Here is a 12081-nt window from a genome sequence, read left to right on the forward strand (position 1 = left end):
GATCTCTGTTAGAAGTCAGTGATGAGAAAATCATGAAATACTTAAAGAATCCCACTGGTGAAGGAGTGAAAAAAGTGATAAAGAAAATCCCACAGACTGAGACAATGTCTTACCATCACATCAAAGAAGCGTTAGAAGCCAAGTTCAACTCAGTGTCAAATGTCGACTATGAAAGGTACATTTTCAATCAAGTGAGGCAGCAAGTTGGTGAAATGATGAATGAGTTTTTGAAAGACTAGATGTGCTCAACAAACATTGCAAATTTAGTGAATTTAATGATGAAAAAGTCATGTGCATCAGAGTCATTGAATTCTGTTTGATGGACTTATTTAGAAGATGCGTGTGCCAAGATACACTCAGACTAGGGAAAGTATTAATGGCTGCTAGAGCTGAGGATCAAAATGATTGGCAAGCAAAAAGTAAGTAGGCACTAGTCATGAAGAGTCATGAAGAGTAGACACCAGTGCTGGTAAGATACCCGTAAGCCGACATTCCCAGAAAAAAACTGCATTTCCGATGTGGATTTTCATTTCCACATGAGAATTATGTCCATCCATCGGACAAATATGTAAAGGGTGCAGAAAGGAGAACCACTTCTGACCGTTGGCAAAGCAAGGAAACAAAACAAGTGTTTCATGGCAGGTGGAGAAGATGGACACCAGAAGGTTCCAGAAACACCAACAAAGACAATAAATGACCTCAAATGCGACAGTTTAAAACTAAAAGAAGCTGATCACCATCAAGCTCATCCTGCAATAGCTCCTTGATGTTACCCTCGAACAAAAGTGTAGAGGGTGAATGTACGATTATCATAGATAAAAGTGAATGACATGCACAAGTGGGCCTTGCAACTCGCACCGAAGATGATAAAGGGCAGAAACAAGTGAGCTGAGAAAGCAAAAGAACTCATATGGACTTTGCCCTAAAATCAAACTGAAAGTCAATAGTTGCCTGGTTACTTTTTTCATTGTTGTGCATCGATCAACATCATGCCAGTTGAACAGTTTGACCTGTACCAGGACTCAATCCTCAAGTACAAAGTATGGGCTGTTTCCAAACCATTGCAGAGTCAAGGATCATTCATAGCGAGCCTGCGCCATCACTGTTTCATGGTCTAGGATGAAGGTGCAACTTCACATTAATTAAGACATAAGGTCAGTTACACAGTAACACCATCGGATAACAGATTACCTACAAGAAGTGGTTGAGAAGGCACTAGAAGCTTTGCTGAAACATGACATTATTGAGCGCTCTACTGCTTCTACTCCATGGGTGTTGCTCATCATGGTAGTGCTGATAAAGGACAGTGGAGGTGCAGTGCGCATTTCTGTGGAAATTTGCCAAGACAAAAAAGCAATTGAGAGAGATGGAGAGAGAGACATCCTGGCCTGCACAATGTAAATATGATCTTTCAGCTGAATAGAGGCAACAATTTCCTGTCTTGACCTATACAATGGCTACCATCAGTTTGAACTGGAAGAGAACTGCAGGTACTTTACCACTTTTTTGACTTATGTTGGTTTATTTAGGTACAACAATTTAAGCTTTGGAGTGCCCTCTGATGTGGAAATATTCTAAGATGTTATACATGACACATGCCTTCAACTACAGTGATGAAATACTGGCATTTGATGCAACATGGAAGGAGCATGATAAACCACTTGAACAAGGTTGTCAATTACTTACAGTTGCAGTCCTCATCTTAAATGCCAAAAAGAGTGAATTTCTTCAAACACAGATTATGTTCTTTGGACATGTATTTTCTGATGGAGGCATGACTCCTTATCCTGACACAGTACAAGCACTATCAGCCACCAGTACTCCAAAAGATGTCACCATGGCAGAGTCTTTCTTGGGTATAGCCAGCTATTGTTTGAGGTACATTTGTTACATTGCCACAGTGAGTGCTCCTTTGCGAGACCTGACAAAACAAAATGTCCAGTTCTGATGGATATGCTGAATGTAACCACAGTTTCAAAAACATAAAACATGAAATTGAAAATGCAACAGAAATAGCTTACTTTTAATCCTAAATTGCACACTGAGATTACTGATGATGCAAGCCCAGTAGGGTTGGGAGTGAGCCTTGCTCAATATATTAGACATTTGAATGCTCAGCGACAGATTGTGGTGTGTGCCAGTCGAAGTTTGCCTGACACAGAACGTGCCAGATGAAAAAGGACAGTCTGGAGGTGGTATGGGCTTGTGAACATTTTCAAGTGTGTCTATATGGAAAGAATTTCATGATCATCACTGACCCCCAGGCATGATTCACAATTTTTGACAATCTGAATACCAAGATGCCCCCTCGCATTGAGAGGTGGTGGTTGTGTCTACACGAGTGCCACTATACAACTGTGCACAAGCCAGACAAGGAACAAAATCCTGCCAGTTACTTCTCATGAGTACCTCTACAGCAGCACAGTTCAAAGTATAACGTTGAAAACTACAGAGGAGTATCTCAACTTCATCCTAAAATCCAGCACGCCTGTAGCTCTGCCAACTGAACAGATCATTGCCACTGACAATGCTGGTAAGGACCTGTGTGCCCTAAAAGACATTATTGCAGCCCAGTTCTGGAGACAGAGTATTCCTCTTTTAAGTGAAGATGTTGAATTTCAAAGGTATTGCAATAGCCAAGATGAACTATCTGTCACTAAAGAAGGGATTGTGCTAGGACAATCCTGGATCGTCATACCTGCTGTTTGAGGTAGCAAGTTATTGAACTCATCCATGAAGGTTATTGTGACATTGTGGCACTACTAGTGCATTGAGATATCACATATGGTTACTTTGCTTGGGCAAGAGAGTAAAGAGGAACTAAGGAGTGTGATTTAGGCAACTGCCTGTCTCCCAAGAAGACCCAGCATCCCCTGACAATGTTTGATCTCCCTGTGCATGAGTGGGAAAGAATTTCTGTTGATTTCTTTGGGCCTCCGGCCAAAAGACATCACTTTATGGGGATCATTGACAAACATTCCTGGTTTCCTTTAGTAGAAGACGTCATCCACACCCCATTACAAAGTCATTGAGCAGCTAGATAACATCTCTGCAGTGTGGGGCATACCAGACATTCTCAGGTCTGACAATAGTCCACAGTTCAACAAGGGGTTCAAGACATTTCTATTCTGCCTTCACATCAAACATCAGAAAAGCACGCCTTTGTCGCCTCAAGCCAACACTGTCATGGAACAATTTATGGGAACCCTAAAACAGGTGACTTAACATGCATTGATAGAGGGACTTGCTCGGAGTCAGGTGTTATGCCAAACCCTCTGTGCTTATCGGTCAACCTCCTCATTCCACTGCAGGCAAAAGTCTTGACCATGGCTGGACTGGGAACCCAAAGCAGCCATGGCAACTTTTTCTGACCTGTCCCAGGTGGGGCGGGGAGGTCCCTTTGCGTGCACAATGAGGTCTTAAAACTGTGCGTGAAAAGGTAGCATGCACAGTTATAAGATCTCATAGGGGGGGTGCAAGCATGAGCTGCTGCTGTTTTGGGGCCTGAATTTACAGCACCGCTGCAAAACCAGCCCCCTGTCACAAAACCGGCCACCACCTCTACAATTCCAGCCCCCATCCTTCCAACCCACCAGAAAAATGTGCAGTGCCTGCTACAGCAAGTCAATCCATGAGCTTAATATTCTAATGTTCGGGAGAGCCATGAGAACCAAACTACCACAGTGGACCTCTAAGCGAACTGTACATGGAGATGTGGTTCATGCTATTTGCGCTGCTCTGAAGCATCAGAAGAAGACATATGCTGAACTCAAGAGGTCATGTTCGATGGAGGTGATTTGATTCTTGTCAAACAAAAGCAAGAGTGAAAGACAGATCTTCCATTTGATGTTGAAGCTTTAAAGGTTGTGACACGAAAGGGACAGACAACAACAGTGCATTGTCCAAGTAAATCCATCACAAGGGACTCATCCCACTTCAGGAATTCATCTTGTAAACCACCAGTACCTACAGACTAAAAGGAAACTGCCCCACCTGAAGACTCTGATCAATCATTAGAACCTGTACGCATGGGGTCCACACTGAGTACAGCTCAACTATTTCATTATACGCTGTCTGGCTGAACTGTTCGAGCAACTAGATGGCTGACCAAAAAATTGTGATACTGTTATTTGTTCATCTTTTTTTTTTAACAAAGGGGGAGATGCAGTGTCTTGGAATTGCACATGTCAGAACCCTCTGACAAGAGGTGGACTTATGAAAGAAATAACAATCGATCTGGAAAGTGTCATGGTGTGGTCTTAATGGTTATTGGGAAATTGAGAGTTAGTTACATGCTACATGCTGATGAGTAAATACCATTATGATGAGCTCTGTGTGTGGCGTGTTCTTGTGCATGCTACTGGGCTGGGGAGGATGCAACACCATTTGAGGCAAAATTTTCTAAGGTTTGCACAATGCAATGCAGCAAGACAGATTGCTGTGCTTCATCAAATGGAAAGAGCAGGAATATGCCATATTTACTAACATATGATGTATTGCTGCTCTCTTTTTGTGTGGGAGCACTTGAGGCTGCCAAGTGCCTGTGCAGTTCCCTCGCACCATGGTATAGGGACACCTTCTTGGACAAAAACAATCCTTAAAGGCATTTTTGTCTTTCAACATTTGCTTCAGAATGCACAGATAAAAAAGGAAATCATGAGAAGAAATAAACATTTCTTCTCATTACACCTCACCTTGGAAGTTGTGGCATTTTGACGCATTGCCAGGCCTGCTACTCTTAGTAATTCTGGGGATGCACCAAAATACATGGGTGGGTGCATGGGAACATTCAAATTTCTCCAATGGAACACCTTCACAATGTAGGGTAATCCAAGGCAGTGAATTGTGCTGCCTGAAGCCCTTGCATTGCCTTGTGTCACTTTTGTGGACCCGGTTGACTGAAGTTCGAAATGTAAAACCACATAAGCTGGATTCAATACTCTTTCTGTGCTTCCCAAGTTATGTGTTCCTAGGTAAATATTATAGTTCAAATAATCTCTTTTTTGTTATCACATTGGAGTGTACTTTTAAATACTTGACGTCAGAACATGACCTCTACAAGCACCTCTTATGTTTGATTTAATGGACTATAATGTTGCTACACCTATGAGAAGAGTCTAGGCTCTTAGTTCACTAATGGCACTGTTGTTGGGGGGAAGAGCCATAAATGTTTCACTTTTAATAAATGTCTGTCTATGCACTGATATAATCAAATGTACTAAGAATACACATGTTAAAGAATACACTTTTTTGAGTTTTGAAGAGACTGTATCATATTTTTACATTATGTTCGTAGCAGGCTATATATGCCATAGATTTTCATTGCTTGGCTTGGGCATGAATCTTAGAGCCAAGTCAAATAAATGGCTCGACTCTGTCTCACCTTGTACCATTAAGTTGCCTGCACACCCTCCACTCTTTGCAACTTTAGTTTTGAATGAGGTTCACAGTTACTTGATAAAAATACCTGTAAAAGGTGATGCCTAGAAACATGGAGCAATGCGCACATGCAATGATAGGCCACTGTGTTGTATATGAGCGTAGTCATGAGTTCCTTGGAACAACATGGGTGGAGATGTTTCGGTGTGACACTTCTCAAATGCATTTGGTGGATGGGCCTGGGGGCCCTGAGTCTCATCTGCTATGTTACCAGTGATTGTACAACGTCATCTGCGGTATGTTCCATTTGCCAATTGATATATTTTCAATATTGCATAGTATTTAGTAATGTGGGCGTAATAAATGTACTTCTCCTTTTTCTAAAGAAACACTACTGAATGGGTAATCTTTTGTTGAGACTACTGCATGCCAGTGATTTCTAGCCCAGACTTCCTCCTTTGAGTAGGCCTTAGATTGCTCCAACTCACTACCCTGTGAGAGTCAAGTGCTGCAATAGAGTGTTTGGTTCCCACTAAGAGAACTTGAGGAACTATTACTTGTGCTGGTCACACAACTAATAGACCAATTTTTAACAATGCCTCACTGTTGATTACAAACAATGGCATCTGAAAATGAAGAAAAGAAAAGGGGAATTATGTCACTGAAAATCAATTGATGCGTCCTCTACTACCCCAGATAAAAACATTTAAAAAAGCATCTTTTTCAAAAGCACAGTTGATATAATCAGACAGTTTAGCAATACGATTGCAAGCTCCACATTTATGTGAAGACCTCCCATACTACATGTGCCCAGACTGATATTGTATTTTGATTCTAGTTGTGCAAGAGTAACTCATGGTTTCTTCTAGGTCCATTGATTACACAATCATTATAATCAAAGTTGTGTTTTTTAAGTGCCTTTCAATTGGATTAGATCGCTATTTATTTATAATTGCTCTACAGAGTTCACTTTTTTACTAGAAATACTGCACTTCCAACACACCATCTGCCACAAGGGCATTCCAGAATATACACTGCACAAGCTGTGGAGCATCTTATAAATGTATCAATATTTGCGCTTCCTTAGTGTCTGAAATAGTATATTTCACTTTATTCGACTCACATGTATTAAAGCCTAAAACTCTAGAGTTCACTTCCCCAATTTTGCCTATTTAGTAATGCGTCTTTCAAGCATGTAGCCCTTATAAGTGTCACTGAATGTGCATTGTCAATCATTTCTATCAAAGCAGCATAAGCACTTAATATTTCCCAATATGGTCTTCAGATTTTTTGGTACCCAGGGCTTGTTAACTGTATTTACTGTTAAACCAAGTAATCTTATCTGCTTCCTCATCAGCTGTAGGGATAACCAATTTCTCCCTCTTAGCTGTGTTTGCCTTTTTTTCGCCGCTAGTCACATGTGTTCTGGATATCCTCATTCTATGAAATATGCAAAGACTGGTGCTTGTTCTCTCTCAAAATCTGCATCCTTGCTGGAATATATATACTTAAACAAGTTCTCATGATTCTTAAGTTATTTGAAAAAACGTACCTAACATGGTAAAGGGCCACATAAAAAGGTAGCTAAAAGTGGCCTGTGGGGTACTTACCTGTGTGGTAAAAACTGCATGGCCAGGGTGCTGCTTTGTAAAAGATGCATTGTAAAGGTGACATATACGCGTTAGGACTAAGACGTGCATGTGTTAAAGTGAGAAACCATTCATACAAGAAAATCAAATCAGAAATTTTTGAACAACGTTAAGATCCCATACAAACAATAGACTAAGGTAAATTTGAAAGAGAAGCCCCTTTCAAAAGCCTACAGGCAGGTGTATCCTCGCAAATGGGAATATATTTGAAAAGAGAGTACTTAGACAATATTGCCAAACAACAGGTGTTAACAGCCTGGTATGAAATGCTGCTCTTGAAATGCTCCGTTAGACCTTGGAAGGAGTGGTATTCCACAGATTCAGATTTCTCTCCAAACATGACCATACCTAAAAGGTGATGCAGATCTAACAACTTGTTTAGGGCCTACAGCCCGGGATTCACTGTTGAACTTAGAATTGTCTAGAAAATGTGTTACAATATTTCACTTCCAATAACTCTTGCTAAGTGAGAAAGTCTGACTACCTATGCTTCTGCATTCAGCCCCTGCTCACAAATGTGTTCAGCAACTTGTTACGGATTAACCAAAACGATCCATAACCAAGTAAGCAAAAAAAACCTGAAGCAGCTAAAACTTCCCCAGATCTAACCTTCAATTGCTTTTTTTCTTGGTGTTCCATGAGTTCTATTGTGCTTTACATTTGAAAGAAGCAAGAGGATGCTAAGAGAAACCCCATTATCTGGGTTGTTGAGCGATTCAATCACTTACTGTTGACCAGAAACCATAGTTAGTGATAAGGATCCATGGTGACGATGATGTGTCTCGAGAGCAGAGGAAAGCTTAGATTAATAAGCAATCAGCAATGCTCTTTATTATCTTTTGTAATGTAATATGTGTGTATGAACTTTTCTGATCTGTGACAAAAACTGAGACATACTATGATTTACATTTAGACCATACATGCTGTCTCCTCTGAGCGATCAAGGCATCATCTCTGCTTTTTTTGACCAAAATGGGAAAAATAATAAATTGTAAATAGTAGTATTCCAGTTATAATGGCTACAGCACCCCAAGGGGTTAGGACATGTTTTGCAGGATGAGGCTTTGAAATAGTCCAGTTCTTCAAGAGCTACCTTTTTATCTAGAAGTATTACAGCTCTAAGGAAGGGCCTTTCTTTATGTATGTTATGTAAACATATGTAATAATTATCTGACTATCTAAATAAATAAACTTGCCAGTCAGAGCTAAAGCACCAAAAGCATCCATTTACATTACTTTGGAGATATTTCCCAAAGGTTATTGTGCCCAGGCCTTTGGTAACATTGTTTAGGTAAGGCAAACCAGTAATGGGTACTAGAGTTTAACCCTTACTCTATATCACCCATCCTATCCCTGTTACTTTCTTCTTCAAAGTTTCAAACATAGGCACCTTGAATGAAGCATGTGCTGCACTTGTGTGGTGTAAGTGGTGTGTCATTGATATTAACTGTCAGTATTTAGCTCATGATGACAGCCAACAAGAGAACCTAAAAGAGGTCTGGGTAAAATTAGCAGGCTGCTATTTTGTTATATTTGAGCCGGGGCATAGCTTAATCAGTGAGATTCTCAACTAAAAACGAATGGTCTGCAGGGCAGAGGGATGAGATAATCATGGTCTGTTTCTATGAGAAACTGGATCAGTAACGATTTGCATTAAGTGGGAATCTGTATGAAGTGACACAGTGGGTGAAAAACAATAGGTCGGAATAGTACTGCTTAAACTTTTTTCATGCATTCATCCCATCAGTTTTTTGGTGTTTGATTGCCAGTAGGATGACTAGGAACTTGAACTTGAGACTGACACAGCTTTCCAAGCCTACTGTTGCTGCCAATGCAAACAACCCAATGCATTTCAGGTGAAGCCCTTCATCAGGGGATATGTTTTCTACAAATATTGCAAAGAAATGAGAGGAATGTTAGGGGACTAAAGCTGCTACCTATTCAAACATATACCAATATTGAAAAAAGGTTAGTGCTTACCCTAATGGCCTGGAACATACTTGATGTTTCTGATTTTAAAGATACAGCATCCTCACGAAGATAAATGCTGGACTGTACCTTGAATCATTATTAGAATTTCGTTTACATATTTCTAGAAGCAATTCTCATGATTTTCTAATGGAAGATTACACTTGTTTACGTTTTTGGAGCTGGAATACTGTTTCACGAGTGTATTAGCAGGGTGTCCCCAAGATTGGAGGGATGATTGTTTGGTTCATTTTTTTATGTATTCTCTCTATGATCAGAGATACATACCCCTGTTCGGCAACTAAGAAATTGATTACTCTCCGTGTAGGTTTGAGTCATTTTCACATTTTTGAGTACCAAATCCTTTCTTGTTTTTTGATATAACATTTGCCCCTTGACAATGCCATGTAGATGGGGCAACATTTGAGTCAATTACATTAAACACAGTAGTGCTTGTAGAGTTCAAATCCTGAAGTCAAGTATTCAAAAGTGCACTCATATGTGATAACAAAGAAAAAAGAGGCTTTATGAAACAACATCTTTACCTAGAATTGCATGGTTTAAACAAGCATAAAAGGCAGTATTGACTCCAGGTTATCTGGGTTACATTTTGAAATCCAGTCACCAGATGAGTATCTCTGTCCTCTCACCTATATCAAAGGTCACTGTTTTGTCTTGCGTTCTTGGCTCATGGCAAGAAATACTGACACCGAGATAACAGATCGGCCTCCAGACCAAGAATGTATTTATTGTGATGTGTGTCACACCAAAAACACTGTCCCTGAGTAGAGATTGCAACTTGCATCAAGCTTCTGAACATTGCCCATAGTCAGTTCCAGAGTGCAGGCTTTGGCCTGAGTTTCAGAAATGTGGCGTGACATCCAATGCATCGCCACTTTTCTTGCGCCCCTTAGCGCCCCCCTACCTCCACCATGTGTGCGCCATAGTTATTATACAGTGCACCATGGCGCAAGGTAGGGGCAATAGCGTCCACAGTTTTTACGCTATTGATGTACTGCGCAGGATTAGCACCAACATTTTGGTGCTAATCCTGCAGAGTTCATAGGGGGCCACTGAAAACAATGGTATGCCCCCTTTTAATGCTTGCTCTGTGCAGGCGTTAAAAAAATAGCTGCTAAAGATGGCTCAGTGGAATCTCTTAGATTCCACTTTGCCATTTTTGCTGCCCTCCCAATGGGGGAAAACCCCTCTTTGAATGCATTATGCCTGGCACAGGCATTATGTGGTGCAAGGAGTTATGAAGTAGCACAATGCATGCAGTGTGCCACTTTGTAAATATGTCGTGGCGCATTTTGGCCTTGTTGGGCCACATTAGTGTCATAAAAAATTATGCTAATGTGGCACAAGGAGGTGCTCGGCCCTCTTAAATCTGGGCCTTAGTCTTTTGTGCTCCCTGTCCAACCCCAATCACTGTCTTGTGGGCAGCCATCTCCAAGATGGCGATTCGCGTTAGACACTTCAATGACCTTAGTTCCCCAATTGTTCAAAAGTGTTATTGCTGCTGATGTTTACATTGTTAAGGGCCCTCTGTGCTCTTACACTCTCTCTGATATGCTCTTAATCCGGCGCACTCATTGCATCAAACTCACCCTTTCACTCATTCAAAGATTTTCTTGCTTGAATTCTGACTTATCAACAACACTATTACACTGTTATTTTCTACAATGAATCTCTTACTCACTAGTCCCCACATGCTAGGATTACAATTGGAATGCTCATCCCAGTGAGGTGTAAAAGTCCCTTTGTGCATGAGAGATGATCATATCTAGGATGAAAATTGCAGCGATGTGAATGTACTGTCTGAGTTTAATATATGGCACAACTTGGAGGGGAGATGGGAAGGGATAGAGGCAAGTGGAATACTTACAAATTCCATTTTGTGTACTTCAAAATTGTTGAAAGCACATAATTTCACATTTTGAGGTATGCATCTCGGAATGAAGTGCAAATTGTGCACCTGCTAACGTTCACACCCTGTGGAAATGCAATTATTAGGAGCATGCTGTGCACCCTCATTTACACCTGAGTTATAATTGGTCCTGACACATTCACTTCCTAATCTATTTTCTATTGCACTTACTTGTGTTGCTTAAACACAATCTGAAATACTTTCATACAGCAGCACAACACAATGCATTTATTGAACAGGGAAGTAGTAAAGTAATTTGGTATAGGTTTCTGATCTCACCCACACACCAGAAGTGAAAATGAATGTATTTTGACACTCCTTACCTTCAGCCTTCACGTGGCACATATGTGGAAATGTAGAAGGCAGGCGTGTGATAGTCGTGATGGATTACTTTTCAGAATGGGCCAATCAAGTTACTGAAATATGTAAAATCAGAAACCGCAATCGATCTTTTTAAGGACGTTTTAATGAGAAAAGGAGTTCCACATGAAGTGATGGCAAACTATGGTCCACAATGTGTATCAGATGTTATAGCATTTTATTTTAGATTGCATGCCATAACCCCAATAAAAAGGCTCTGGATTAACCAACAGAACGTGAATAATGGAGAAATTCAACAGGTGTTAGGTGAATGTATGCAAGTAAGTGTGCAGCATCTAGTTTGGAAGGAGGAGCTCATAAGATGTTGTCGAGCAATAGAAATCATCCACATTCTGTTCCTAGGATGTCACCTTTTGTACTGCTTTGCTGAAGAAACTCTGCTATGACTCTCTGACACCTTTTATGAAAAAGTGTGAAACCAGTGTTAGAGACAGGAATGGTGTAGCAAGTGAAGTGGCGGCAAAGCAGGAACCAAAGGGATCAAGAGATTTTAAAAGGATCAAAACAAATCAAGAGACAATCCAACATATTTACAGAAACCCGTATTCCACAGGTTAATGTTTGTGCGCTATATAGTTCCTATAATTGGGAGCATAATAATGGGGGTTTGGCATAGGGCAGTGCAGCAAGTCACCTTGCTGTGCTGCCCTATGCCAAAGTGAAAGGGCAGGAATGCACCGTATTTATGCAATATGGTGCACATGTCAATCCTTTCTCCCTGCGCAGGCGCAGTTTTTGCAGCCAATGCAGGCACCCTTGCAGCATGGTGCAAGA

This window comes from Pleurodeles waltl, chromosome 1_2 (assembly GCF_031143425.1).
Source record: "Pleurodeles waltl isolate 20211129_DDA chromosome 1_2, aPleWal1.hap1.20221129, whole genome shotgun sequence".
In the NCBI taxonomy this organism is placed as follows: Eukaryota; Metazoa; Chordata; class Amphibia; order Caudata; family Salamandridae; genus Pleurodeles; species Pleurodeles waltl.